Raw genomic sequence first — 13475 nt, forward strand, 5'->3', positions numbered from 1 at the left:
GAACTGAAAAATACTGATCATGGCAAGGGACTGCATTATTGTCAATGGTCCAAAAATTTCGTTCAACAAAATGGAAGGGATATTCTTAATGAAACGTTTTTCACTGATGAGGGGTGGTTTTATTTATCCGGGTACATAAACTCGCAAAATTCTCCTCTGTGGAATACTGCAAATCCATTGTGTATTCATGGGGAACCACTTAATTCTATGAAAATATGAGTTTGGATTGCAATTTCTAGACGTCGGATTGTGGGTCCCATATTTTTCAACGAAACAATAAACGCACAACGATACTGCAGCGATATTCTGTACCCATCCATAGGAGAACTTGTGTTAAATGAAATACTGAACGGTTATTTTCAACAAGATTGTGCAACCACGCATACAGTTCGCGTTCATTGCCACTTCTTGCTGATGTTTTTGGTGATCGCGTAATTTCACAGGGACTTTGGCCTCCACGATCGCCTGACCTAACACCACCTGACTTTTTCTTCTGGGGTGCAGCGAAAGCAACTGTCTATAAAAACCGTCCAATATCCCTCGATTAATTGAAAACTGCAATATTCACTTTCACTGCTTCTGTTACAGAAGAAATGTTATAGCTTGTGTTTGGAAACATGATTATACGAATTGAATTGTGTATTCAACAACAGGGAGGACATTTTCAACATTTAATGTGAAAATTTGTAAGTAAAAATGAATATTCAATAGATTGATAACTTGTATTTCACTGAGTTTCATTTCGGTATATACACTGCGTCATACGGCACGCGCGGCTAACAATCATACGTCACTGCGGAGACTTTTTGAACACCCCGTACAATACCTAATGGACAGAGGAACAGAAGTGTCCGTGCACCCGTTAACTCGTGTACTACGCCGCAGCTGCGACGATTTTTGCCTGTTTACCGCCAACAGCTCTAAGATTAAAAAATACGGTCAGGTCACATTTTTTTTTGTTGGTTAACCTTGGACTACGCCGTACATTTGAGTGGCGCTTCACTGTAGCGGATATAACGCAGCTTATCATAAGAGCCGATCTTTTATCCTTTTATGATCTGATACCTGACCTCCGACCAGAGGCGCCGATTTGAAAATATTTTTGGGGGCGGGGGCAAGAATCATTTTATTAGGTACTACATTTGACAGATAACTTTGCGTTTCTGTCTACATGTTTGACACTCCAAACCAGTCCTGTTTGCAGATGACACCAGTGTATTGATTGAAGGTGGAAATAGAAAGGCTCTTAGGCTGCATGCTGAAGTCACAAATGAAAAGATTTCACAGTGGTTTGTGAGGAGTGAGCTACTGATTAACCCTTAAAAGAGAAAAAAAAAAGAAAAAAAAACGCCGCTATACAATTCCACACACAGCAAAATTAAAAATTCATTAAAACTAAATATGTCTTTCGAAAACAAAAAAATTAAGTGTCACTGAAACAAAATTGCTTTGTTTACTTACAAGACAATCTGAAATGGATTTCCCACAACACATTCATAAATTCTAAGCTATCTAAAATGATCTATGCAATGAGAATTATAGGGAACAACACAAGTGCTGAAGGAGAGAGGTGTATTATGCACGTATACTTTCTCTTTTGAGTTACGACATCATATTCTTGGGAAATTCCCCTCACAGCATAACAACTTTCAAGAAACAAAAAAAGATTGTGAGTATAATGAAAATGCAAACAGCTGAAAATCATGCTAACTACGATTGCCTGGCGACTAGCCCCTACCCCTCGATTCGCTGAAACGTCAATCACAATGTCATTTCAGTCGGAGTAAAGGTCAGTAGTGGTACAAAACAAATACATAAATGAAATTGAAGAAACATAGCTTAATTTTTGATGCCAAATGTACTCCTCCTCAGATCATTCCTGCATATGAACTCGTCACATATGGCATCAAGGTCGAGTTTCATCGATTCATCTCTATGGGCGTCTAGAAGGGCGATGGCATTAAGACGATCCTGCCTCATAATACACTCCTGGAAATTGAAATAAGAACACCGTGAATTCATTGTCCCAGGAAGGGGAAACTTTATTGACACATTCCTGGGGTCAGATACATCACATGATCACACTGACAGAACCACAGGCACATAGACACAGGCAGCAGAGCATGCACAATGTCGGCACTAGTACAGTGTATATCCACCTTTCGCAGCAATGCAGGCTGCTATTCTCCCATGGAGACGATCGTAGAGATGCTGGATGTAGTCCTGTGGAACGGCTTGCCATGCCATTTCCACCTGGCGCCTCAGTTGGACCAGCGTTCGTGCTGGACGTGCAGACCGCGTGAGACGACGCTTCATCCAGTCCCAAACATGCTCAATGGGGGACAGATCCGGAGATCTTGCTGGCCAGGGTAGTTGACTTACACCTTCTAGAGCACGTTGGGTGGCACGGGATACATGCGGACGTGCATTGTCCTGTTGGAACAGCAAGTTCCCTTGCCGGTCTAGGAATGGTAGAACGATGGGTTCGATGACGGTTTGGATGTACCGTGCACTATTCAGTGTCCCCTCGACGATCACCAGTGGTGTACGGCCAGTGTAGGAGATCGCTCCCCACACCATGATGCCGGGTGTTGGCCCTGTGTGCCTCGGTCGTATGCAGTCCTGATTGTGGCGCTCACCTGCACGGCGCCAAACACGCATACGACCATCATTGGCACCAAGGCAGAAGCGACTCTCATCGCTGAAGACGACACGTCTCCATTCGTCCCTCCATTCACGCCTGTCGCGACACCACTGGAGGCGGGCTGCACGATGTTGGGGCGTGAGCGGAAGACGGCCTAACGGTGTGCGGGACCGTAGCCCAGCTTCATGGTGACGGTTGCGAATGGTCCTCGCCGATACCCCAGGAGCAACAGTGTCCCTAATTTGCTGGGAAGTGGCGGTGCGGTCCCCTACGGCACTGCGTAGGATCCTACGGTCTTGGCGTGCATCCGTGCGTCGCTGCGGTCCGGTCTCAGGTCGACGGGCACGTGCACCTTCCGCCGACCACTGGCGACAACATCGATGTACTGTGGAGACCTCACGCTCCACGTGTTGAGCAATTCGGCGGTACGTCCACCCGGCCTCCCGCATGCCCACTATACGCCCTCGCTCAAAGTCCGTCAACTGCACATACGGTTCACGTCCACGCTGTCGCGGCATGCTACCAGTGTTAAAGACTGCGATGGAGCTCCGTATGCCACGGCAAACTGGCTGACACTGACGGCGGCGGTGCACAAATGCTGCGCAGCTAGCGCCATTCGACGGCCAACACCGCATTTCCTGGTGTGTCCGCTGTGCCGTGCGTGTGATCATTGCTTGTACAGCCCTCTCGCAGTGTCCGGAGCAAGTATGGTGGGTCTGACACACCGGTGTCAATGTGTTCTTTTTTCCATTTCCAGGAGTGTAGAACGAAGATACGTTTTCACCCTCCGCAGACACGAAAACGATCACTCAGCGGTGCAGGACGTTACCGGAATCGTCAGCACTACACGTATGAAATTCAGTTGTTCAGGCAGTAGGTCAAACAGGTGGTTTTCCTGTTTTAGGTATTTCACTATGTCATCCAACGAACTAATATTCGCAGAATCACTACTTTGAATAATCTCATGAAACACGCTTCGGTGGAGAAGCAAGCGTTCTTTGTCTGTATCTGATTCGTAGGAAGATAAAATATCGAATGAATGTTATCATGAAAAAGAAATTGTTCAATTTGATTTACAAACATGAATGATTGAGTTTTGAACCGTGACTCCAAGAAGCTGATGAATGTATCCATTGTTTCATAATACAATCTTCTATATTTGTCACATACTTCAGCGAATGTTTCTACAGATGAATTGAAATGGTTCTGAGCACTATGGGACTCAACTGCTGAGGTCATTAGTCCCCTAGAACTTAGAACTAGTTAAACCTAACTAACCTAAGCACATCACAAACATCCATGCCCGAGGCAGGATTCGAACCTGCGACCGTAGCGGTCTTGCGGTTCCAGACTGCAGCGCCTTTAACCGCACGGCCACTTCGGCCGGCAGATGAATTGATGGAGTCATCGTATTTCTTAGGTACTTTTCTTCTACGGGGTAATTTTGGGCAACATCCATATCTTGACATTTTGAAATTACTTCACCCCAGAATGATTCGAAATTGTTTCTCATAAATTTAATAGTAGTTAAAAGAGTGGAAATCATCTTATTGGCCTCCTCTAAGTGTAAGGATTTCCTCTGTAGTGCTATGTTTACGGTATTAATGTGACCAAACAGTTTTACCAAAAGTGATAACATGAAAAACAAATCATTGCATATTAATCAAAAAGCCGTTTGCTTTGGCCCCAGTATCTGAATTGTCATTTCTTGAAACATTTAGAAAAAATTCCTGAAGTTCTGTGTAGATATTCAAAACTGAAGACATTGCCAAGTATCTTACGGCCCACCTTGTAGGACAGAGTTGTTTCAAATTTGTAAAGGCATCTGCCTTCAGGTGAGCAAAAAGATTTAATCTTTTATGTGAATCTCTCACAAAATATATTAAGTCCTTCATAACATTCAATGCATTTCGACATTCTGGAACTGCTTTCACAGTGTCTTGTAGTGTTAGATTTAAACGGTGTGCAAGGCAGTGCACAAACATAGCTCTCTTCTCCATTTCCAAAACTTTGCCTGGACACCATTATATAATCCGGCCATGTTAGCTGAGCCGTCAAAGCATTGGCCCCTACAATTAGGTGTAGGCAAATCAAATCGTCTTAAAATATCGATAATAATATCAAACAGAGCCTTAGCTGTGGTACTTTGTACTGAGTATAGCCCTAAAAAATATTCTTCTAAATACATTCACATTCGATTTTAAGGATCTGAATTTCAGTACAGCTTCTCTGTGGCACCCCGATGCTTCATGTGCTTTCAACTTTTCGATCCCTTTCTTCCAGTTCGAAAAACCAGTTTCCATGAAAGTTTTTTCCATTTTGTGAGAAAACTGAAAACGATTTTCTTCAAACATTTGTCTCCAAATTTTGCAAAAAAAAAAAAACATCTTTTACCTTATTGTAATCGATCCATGCAAATTGCTGTTTCCAAGAGGGCTGATAACAGCGTTGTTTTTTTCGGGAACAGTGTTTTTTGTCACCGCCACAGTTCCGTCACTATCTGTCTTCGTTGTCACACACAGCACCACTAACACTGGGTCTAGCTTGACCATCGCTAACACTTGCCACATTGTCACATTTCTACCTAATTATAAACTTGTCCATTTTAAACTGGACAGTAAGAGACGAAAGATTAACAACTGCACCGAGTCACAGTAAGACTAACTGACCACTGGCGATGTCCAGCTCCGGAATATTTACGTTCGCTGCCAACATTAGCTGCGGCCCGCGTAACAGTACTGTGCCCCTAACAAGAAGTAGCCATGTAACAATAGTGTTGATTATTAGCAGGGCCGTCTCTAGGGAGGGGGAGGGGGAGGGGGGGGGGCGAACCGTGCCATCGCCCAGGGCGGCAGATTTTTTAGGGCGGCAAATCCATCTTGCGTAAATGAAGGAATGCGACAATAAATTCGAAATACAAATTATTCATAAAATCAAGGGTCTTATTGAAAATTATCAGTGGTATACAAATAGTGTGCTCCGATTTACGAAAGAAACGTTTCCTCCAACAAAAATGGGTTAAAATGTACTGAAATCCCTGGAGCCGGTGCTGATTTGTGTGGTGTTGTATCTAGTGATTGTCAATAGAATTTACAAAAATGAATGAAGAGTCTTCAACGTTATCTAGTCCTTCTAGCGATCGTCATCAATTCGGTGTGACTATTTCTCATTACTTTCTTTTACAAGCTGCCAGCAGGCTGCTGTGGGAGGAAGTGGAGCTCGTCCTAGCAGCCAAAACGCTGCGAGCTCATGGTGAGCTTTCGTTCCCCGCATACCTCCGTACAGTAAAAGTGTGCGAATAGTACAGATGCAGGGGACAAACCTTGTCACGACAGTTCGTCATATGCAGAGGTTGGAGGAGTAGCAGAAAGGAATACGCAATAGCTCGTAAAACCGCTATTTTTTTCCTATTATGCAAAAATGTATGTGCAAGTTTTAACAACTTTCCCAGTAAAGGATGAGGAAGGGGAGAGAGCGGTGAGAAATGTATGTTTGAATATTGGGGCAAGGCCCCTATTTTTAACTATTGGGGGGGGGGGGGGCACAAAGTACCTTGCCCCCCTAAGTAGGCGCCACTACCTCCGACGCAAGCAGCTGATCGATTTCGCTACAAACCTGCACACACGGTACGTACGGTCGCAGGAGATACGCCGTACACACGATTCATGCAGCAGTCGCGTACTCTCCCGCCGGTTAATCACACAACGGTGCACAACATTTTTACCACGGCCACACCCGCCATCTCACGCTAGGCCTAGCCGTCTGACGCCGGGGAAGTTACGATTGCTGAAGCAGGAATTCCACAGGATGCGTCAGTGGGTATTTGCAGAGTTTCTAGTAGCAGCTGGACAGCCCCAAACATGTAATACCTAAGAAGAAGAACAGAGGGCGTCAATATGGCCACATATAGAAGACATCTCTGCCAACGTTCATTGTAAGACAACATTTCCACTATTTATCTAATCCGGGCGTCTTAACAGATCCCTGTTACGTAGAAGATATTCCCAAGACAGCAGTGACAACACCTTTCGGTCTGTTCGAGCTCGTTAGGCTGCCTTTCGGTCTGTGCAACACAGCACAGACGTTTCAGCGTTTCATGGATGAGATCACTATGGACTTAGACTTTGGTTATGTTTACATTGATGACATTTTGGTGATGTCTGCGACGGAAGAAGAACATTTACATCATGTGGCTCAGATATTTAATCTTTTACACACACAGGGCTTAATAATCAATCTTTCAAAGTGTACTTTTGGGCCGGCCGCGGTGGCCATGCGGGTCTAGGCGCTTCAGTCCGGAACCGCGCGACTGCTACGGTCGCAGGTTCGAATCCTGCCTCGGGCATGGATGTGTGTGAAGAAAACGACGCCGAAGACTAGTACCTCACATACCGTTGGAACCATCGACTCCAGTGGCACAATGCCAGGTTTCAAGAAATCAGTAGTAACATGCGCAAAGCGACATGTGAAGTTTTACTTGCGATATCGTTAATACTTAGGGGAGGGGTGCGGGGGGAAAGTCATGTAGCATCTCATTCTGTCCCCTTAAACGCATGTGTACAGTGGTGCATAAGCATTCTGTGTGACTCGTATTTGTCTTTATAGTCACTCTTTGACGGTAGAGAGACCATTCCATGCCAATCTTTGCAGTTGCTGTTAAGCCTTCCAAGCTTGTAAGCCATCTTGTACAGACGTTTTATTCTGTGGGAATAAGTATTCAATTCTATCAGATACCACAATACTTTATTTACGAGCAGAATTACTTTGAATTTTCTGTCGGATTTCGAGACATATTTTTGATCTGGGAACTATTTGAAGCATCTTGGATTGAAGTCCGAGCTAAATTTCGATTTTCTATAAAACACTGCCCATCTTGGATGTTTTGCGTCGGTTTAAATCTGCTATACATTTTTCATTGCGTCTGCAACTGTCCTGACCTGTCCTGTGTACAATGGCGAATCTGTTTCATAAAGTCAATAATAATAAAATATCTCCATCACATCACACGACACTTTCACAGTTATGCTTTTTTTCTTTATTTTGTGGAGAACCTTACTCCCAAAGCTCTGTAATATACGGTATTATAGGAACACCTTATCCTTTTTCTGAGCGCAACATCTCACCCATTATGGAGATATGCTGCTCAATTCTTCAGGAAAGCTAACGGAAAGATATGGTACACAAAACGGATACAAACATCGTCGCAATTGTTTTCATGTCAGCTAATAAGTGTGAATTGTTTAATTACGAAGTAAGGTGTGTGATAAGTGCCCAGTGATTAGCAGTGAGAAAAGAATCGACAGTGTAGCACTACCTTTTTATATTATTCAATAACTTTTTTGAAAAACAGTATTGAATACAAGGGATAAACAGAGTGAGGTTATGCTGTTTTAAGAAGATTCCAGTTGTACACGGGGGAATGGAGGCTCTAACCTCCATCCGGCTATCCTGGCTTAGCTTTTCGTTGGTTTCCCGAACAACCTTCAGGCAAATACCACGGTGTTCCGATCATTAGACTGCGGCGGACTAAATGTCCCGTCCTTGTCAAACTAGGTATGTAAATATGTGTTACGTATGAAGCATGTTTTATGGTTTGTTCTTAAACTGTAAAACGAAAACGTGTACAATATCGTTGTAAAAAAAAATCCACGAATGAATGAAATTTCTTCTTCTTTTTCTCCTTCTTCTACTACTACTTCTACTACTTCGACAACGTCCACATTTTACGGAAGGAAAACCTGCCTCAACATCTGGCTGCTTAGAATGTCACACGTCACGGAATGACCGAAATTCGTAGCTGATGTACAAAGTCACGGGTGACCCATAAATTACTGAAAAATAAAAAAAATAAAAATATTTATAAGAGATATTTTCACCTTCACGCTCACGTTTCCAAGGAAATGCACGTAAAGATGTGGATTCCTCTCGTTATTATTAGAAAGAAGTCTTAAGTGCACTCACAATATCCGCGAATCTTCCATTGTGTGGTACTGTTGACTTCCTTCTCAGGCTGTCTACATTGGAGGTTTCGTGATGGCCTTAGCCCCAATTTTTTATTTATGGACGCCGCATGTTCGCGAGTTAGAAATTTTAAAAACCTGGCTTAGAATGTTGAGGAATGTGCTTTTTAGACCGATCGGAGATAGCTTTTGTGGATTGCCTATAAATACCTGATGATACCGGTACAGTTTGCGAAATGGGTAGTGTCTTTGAATAAAATTTTTTAACAGTGGCAGCGGTCACTCTTATCCAACATGGAATATTGTGAATGTGGTTGCCCTACATACAGCGTGCTATGCGTTGTTATTTATTAACATAAAAAGTCTGTCTTTTTATGTATTTTTATGAAACAGTATGCCGCTACTGACAGTAAATCCCGATTTACTAGTCTTGTCTTTTTTTACTTTTGGATCACTCTGTACCAAACACGTGAATCTTCGGCTATTACGGAAAACGCACAGAATGTTAAGAGACTGTCCACGACTGATAGCTGTAACCAGTATAAAGGGTGCTCCACGATTCCTATTGCAGGCTTTTAGGGGTTGTAGAAGGGGCTGAGTACATAAAGTTTTGATACGAAATCAACTACCTGGATTTTACCGTTCAGATATGAAATAAGTTTGAAGAAAAAGAAGCAGCTTAGTGTTTAATATCCCCCCAACAGTGAGACGATTAGAGACGTAACACAAGGCCGAAATAAGGAAGGACCGCGAAGGAAATCGGTCTTGCCCTTTCAAAGGAACTTGCCGGCACTTACATTGAGCGATGCAGGGAAATCACGGAAAACCCAAATAAGTATGACCAGACGGGGATTTGAACAGTCGACCTCCCAAATGCAAGTGAAATGTGGTAACCACTGTGCTAAATTTGAAGATGTATCACATTCACATCTCCCGATAACAGTACGCACATAAGCTAAGAAGCGGGCGCCGTCGTCAGTCCGTGTTGTGGTTATGACATGCCTCTGAGGACGTGCTTCGTCATGTAGAACAGAGCCCGACGACAAGTACTCTATGCATCACCCATTGCATGAACAACTGTAGAGCATCCAGGTGAGAGCTCACTGTCTCCGCTGTGTGCATGCCATAAAGTGGGATGTTTGAAAGTACATTTCCGGACATGGGCTACTAAGTACCCTCTACAAGCTGTAGATGCCTCTAATAGGAATTGTGAAACACACTGTATATAACAAACATACGGGCACGTAGCTGTAACCCATAATTTACCCCTGCTGCACCATAAGAGTTATATGGAATGATAATCCTACCTCCCTCATCCATGAAGAAAGTTCGACTTGCAACTGCAGATGTTTGTTTCAAAAGAGGGACCAATGGACTTCTTGTGGGAAGTCGGTGAAGCAGCTCGGAATCGAGTGCCGAAGTGGCCAAGAATGTTGCAGACTGCAGTAGTAATTTCCATAATTAAAAAAGGTGCCATTTTCCACTTTTGCTCAATTAATTTTTATCGTGGAGATAATATAACATATTCTATTTCGTGCAGAACCACAAAAATACTTGAGAATGTCCTAGTAGGCTGGAACTAGTCGTGAAGAAATAAAATTAATACAGCAAAAGGGCAAAAAGCCACCTTTTCTTAACAAATTCATTGCTGTCGTACCCGCTATGAAGAAGAAATTCCAGAATGTTTGTGAACGATTAGAATTTTCCAGGAAATTCGAGAATGTTCTTGAATGTTCCATTATCCTTTAAGAGCGGATCATGGAACAGTTTAAGAGACAGAAAAGAAAGTAAATTTAAGTGAAAGTAAATTTTTGGTGGTAGTGATTTGTGTATTAAATGGAACTTTAGTGTGTTAAGTATCGCGCCTTCGAAACGCAAAAGAGATCTTGCAAGTGGTGAACTAACAAAACACCTAATGAATGAAACACATAAGGAGCGAGGAACACATTAAGCTTCATTACTGAAGAGAATAAGTACATGAAATAATTTCTACTTGTCCAGTCATTTTTACTAATATTTAATTACCACAACGCGTTTTGGCAGCATGCTGCCACCATCACATGCATTCCAGTTACATGTACATCACATTAATCTGAAGTGTAATTAGGTTCATTTGTGTGCGTGCAGCCGGCCGCAGTGACCGAGCGATTCTAGGTGCTTCAGTCTGGAACCGCGCGACCGCTACGGTCGCAGGATCAAATCCTGCCTCGGGCATGGATATGTGTGATGTCCTTAGGTTTGAGTAGTTCTAAGTTCTAGGGGACTGATGACCTCAGATGTTAAGTCCATAGTGGTCAGAGCCATTTGAACCATTTTTGTGTGCGTGCCAGTAGGGTTAAACATCGAGAACCAATCATGTACAGAAATATATATACACTGCGTGTTTTGCATGTTTCGATCATTTCATTAGTGTATTTACTTACATTTTTATTGCAAATTTAATTGCCTGGCACAAAGTACGGTAACAAACACATCACAGCTTAACACTTTCACATAAAGAATTTTAAATTATTCCAAAGAGTCTTGACTGATAAGATAAACTAGTTTCAATTACTAAGATATCAATATACAGTGAAGATGAAACCACCTCTATCTAGAAGCAATTACTTCATGCCTCATACTTATCACATAAAACGATTAATTGATAAAGAAAATTTTGTATTGCTAACGACAATATTTTCAGTAAAATAAACATTCAATATTGGAGAAATTTTTGAAGAAATTAAAGAGATTGAGAGAAAGCTTAGCACGTGAACAATGAGAGGAATTTAGAGAAGTCGATGGAACGGCAAAATTAGCAAGTAGACGCAGAGAAAATGCTGAAGAAATATAGTAACAATGAGCGAAGTTCGCGAAAGTCATCGATCGCAAGTGCATACATAAAACAACATAAGTTTGGCGGGTGAAGCATTTTCTTATGATTCCACTAAAGAATACAGGAAACACAAATACTTTATTTTAAAGATCGGGCAACCACAGCCAAAATTTCACATGGTGGACAAAATTTTCCGCACTGGCTATTAAAATATTTTTAAAAGACAGACACGTACTAAATGAAAAATTGATGAAGTATGTCAGTTCTGCGATACCAAAGATCGAGGTACACGAACACCAGGAATGTGTCGCATAATTGAAAAAACTCGCTTAGTACCACTGGAAGTGCCCCCACCAGAATTATTTCATTACATTATTTGAAATTAAGCAGAAAGGACATTAAACAGCCCTCCCTACACGGCTTAAAGTTCTTGTGAAACGAAAATGCAAATTTATCTGTGAGCAAGAACAAGTAGAGATCATGTAGTAGTTATACCCTGCAAAAACTGCTCAAAATTACTAACAAATGTTATTAAAAAATCAAGGAACATGCACATTATCTCAGAAATCAGTTGTTTCGATAGCGGACTTAAGGCCATATGGAATATAGTTATACGACAGAATGGACAACCAGGCACAGAAGAGGATAATATAACTATTAATTTAAATAGTATGGGTATAAATAATTGTCCATAGGTAGCAGATTTGTTTATTCATAATTTCTTAAATGTAGTAGAAAACACAGGAACAAGCAGTTTAATAAAAATATCAAAAGAGTATGTTGAAAAACAACTCTCATTAAATTCAATCGTATGAATGTATCACCAATTTCTCCTTCTGAAAATAACAAAGTTATACACCTCTCAAAAATAAAGGCTCATGTGGATTTGATGGTGTTTCCAATACAACACTAAAGAATTATTCTTATATAATAAACAATGTCTTATATGAAATAAGGACTGTACCACTAAGTTTTGCAACTGTCTTTCACTGGCTTTGAAAAAACGGAATCTATGAATGTTTCGGAAATATAAGTCTATTGCGACGGGAATTCATTGAAGAATTGCACAGGATTTTTCATATATAGAACTACTTGCGTCACGTATTCAACTCAGATATAAAAAAGATCGTACCGAATGAATAAAAAAGCTCCTGTTCGAGCCGACAAAAGACCAGTTGAGAACACGAATGTTTAGGAATGGTCTCTAATGTTGTGAAATGTTCTCGGTGTTCTATAAATAAATGAATAAGTGGGTGATATATCTGAAATTATAGGGTATTTTTGAAAACCAAATTAGACTTATGAGTACTTTTGAGTACTGGAGAGCGTAAAAATACTAACATTTTTACAATTTGTATGTATGTTCGTTTTTGTGATGTTATCGTATGTTCTCGAGTGATGTGGGATGTTTTCCAGAAACAAATATCAGAATCTGGTCTTTTTCAGCTACTTTACAATACACAGAATATACAGATTTTGGTAACTCATCACTACATTACTGCTATATTGGATGGATTATTATTACGTGTGCACGCTTTTTAGTTTTCCAGCATTTTCTTCTCCTTTATTTTTTAAGTCAGTAACATTCGTAGGTCAGACTATAAATCTCTAGGTACTGGGTTCAGGCACTAGGCGGTCCTATGGCATTTTTCGACACTTTCATATGTGGCAAACTTGCAGTGTAGAGCAAGTTCCCTGTTTTTATTCCTCGCCCATTCCTACAAGCGATTAGGTGGACTGGCTCACAGATGAAAGGAAGGTAAAGGGGTCGAGAGCACGACCTAAACCTTTCTTAGCGTGGTTCGCTACACGTCAGATGGGGTCCGCTGTAAGCCTTCCAAATTTATCCACAAATCTTTGACACAAAACCTTTAAACAACAGACAGAACAGGTTCGCGAAATGTGATGAAACTACAAATAAGAAAACTAACTAAAATATATGTAATGAATGGACAAAATCCCTTACCATAATACTGTAGCATGAACCAGATAGTTCAATATTAAGGTCCTAAGGATATTTAGTAAATGAATGCGCACACACATGCAAATGGTGGCC

Source organism: Schistocerca cancellata, chromosome 1 (genome assembly GCF_023864275.1).
Source record: "Schistocerca cancellata isolate TAMUIC-IGC-003103 chromosome 1, iqSchCanc2.1, whole genome shotgun sequence".
Lineage (NCBI taxonomy): Eukaryota > Metazoa > Arthropoda > Insecta > Orthoptera > Acrididae > Schistocerca > Schistocerca cancellata.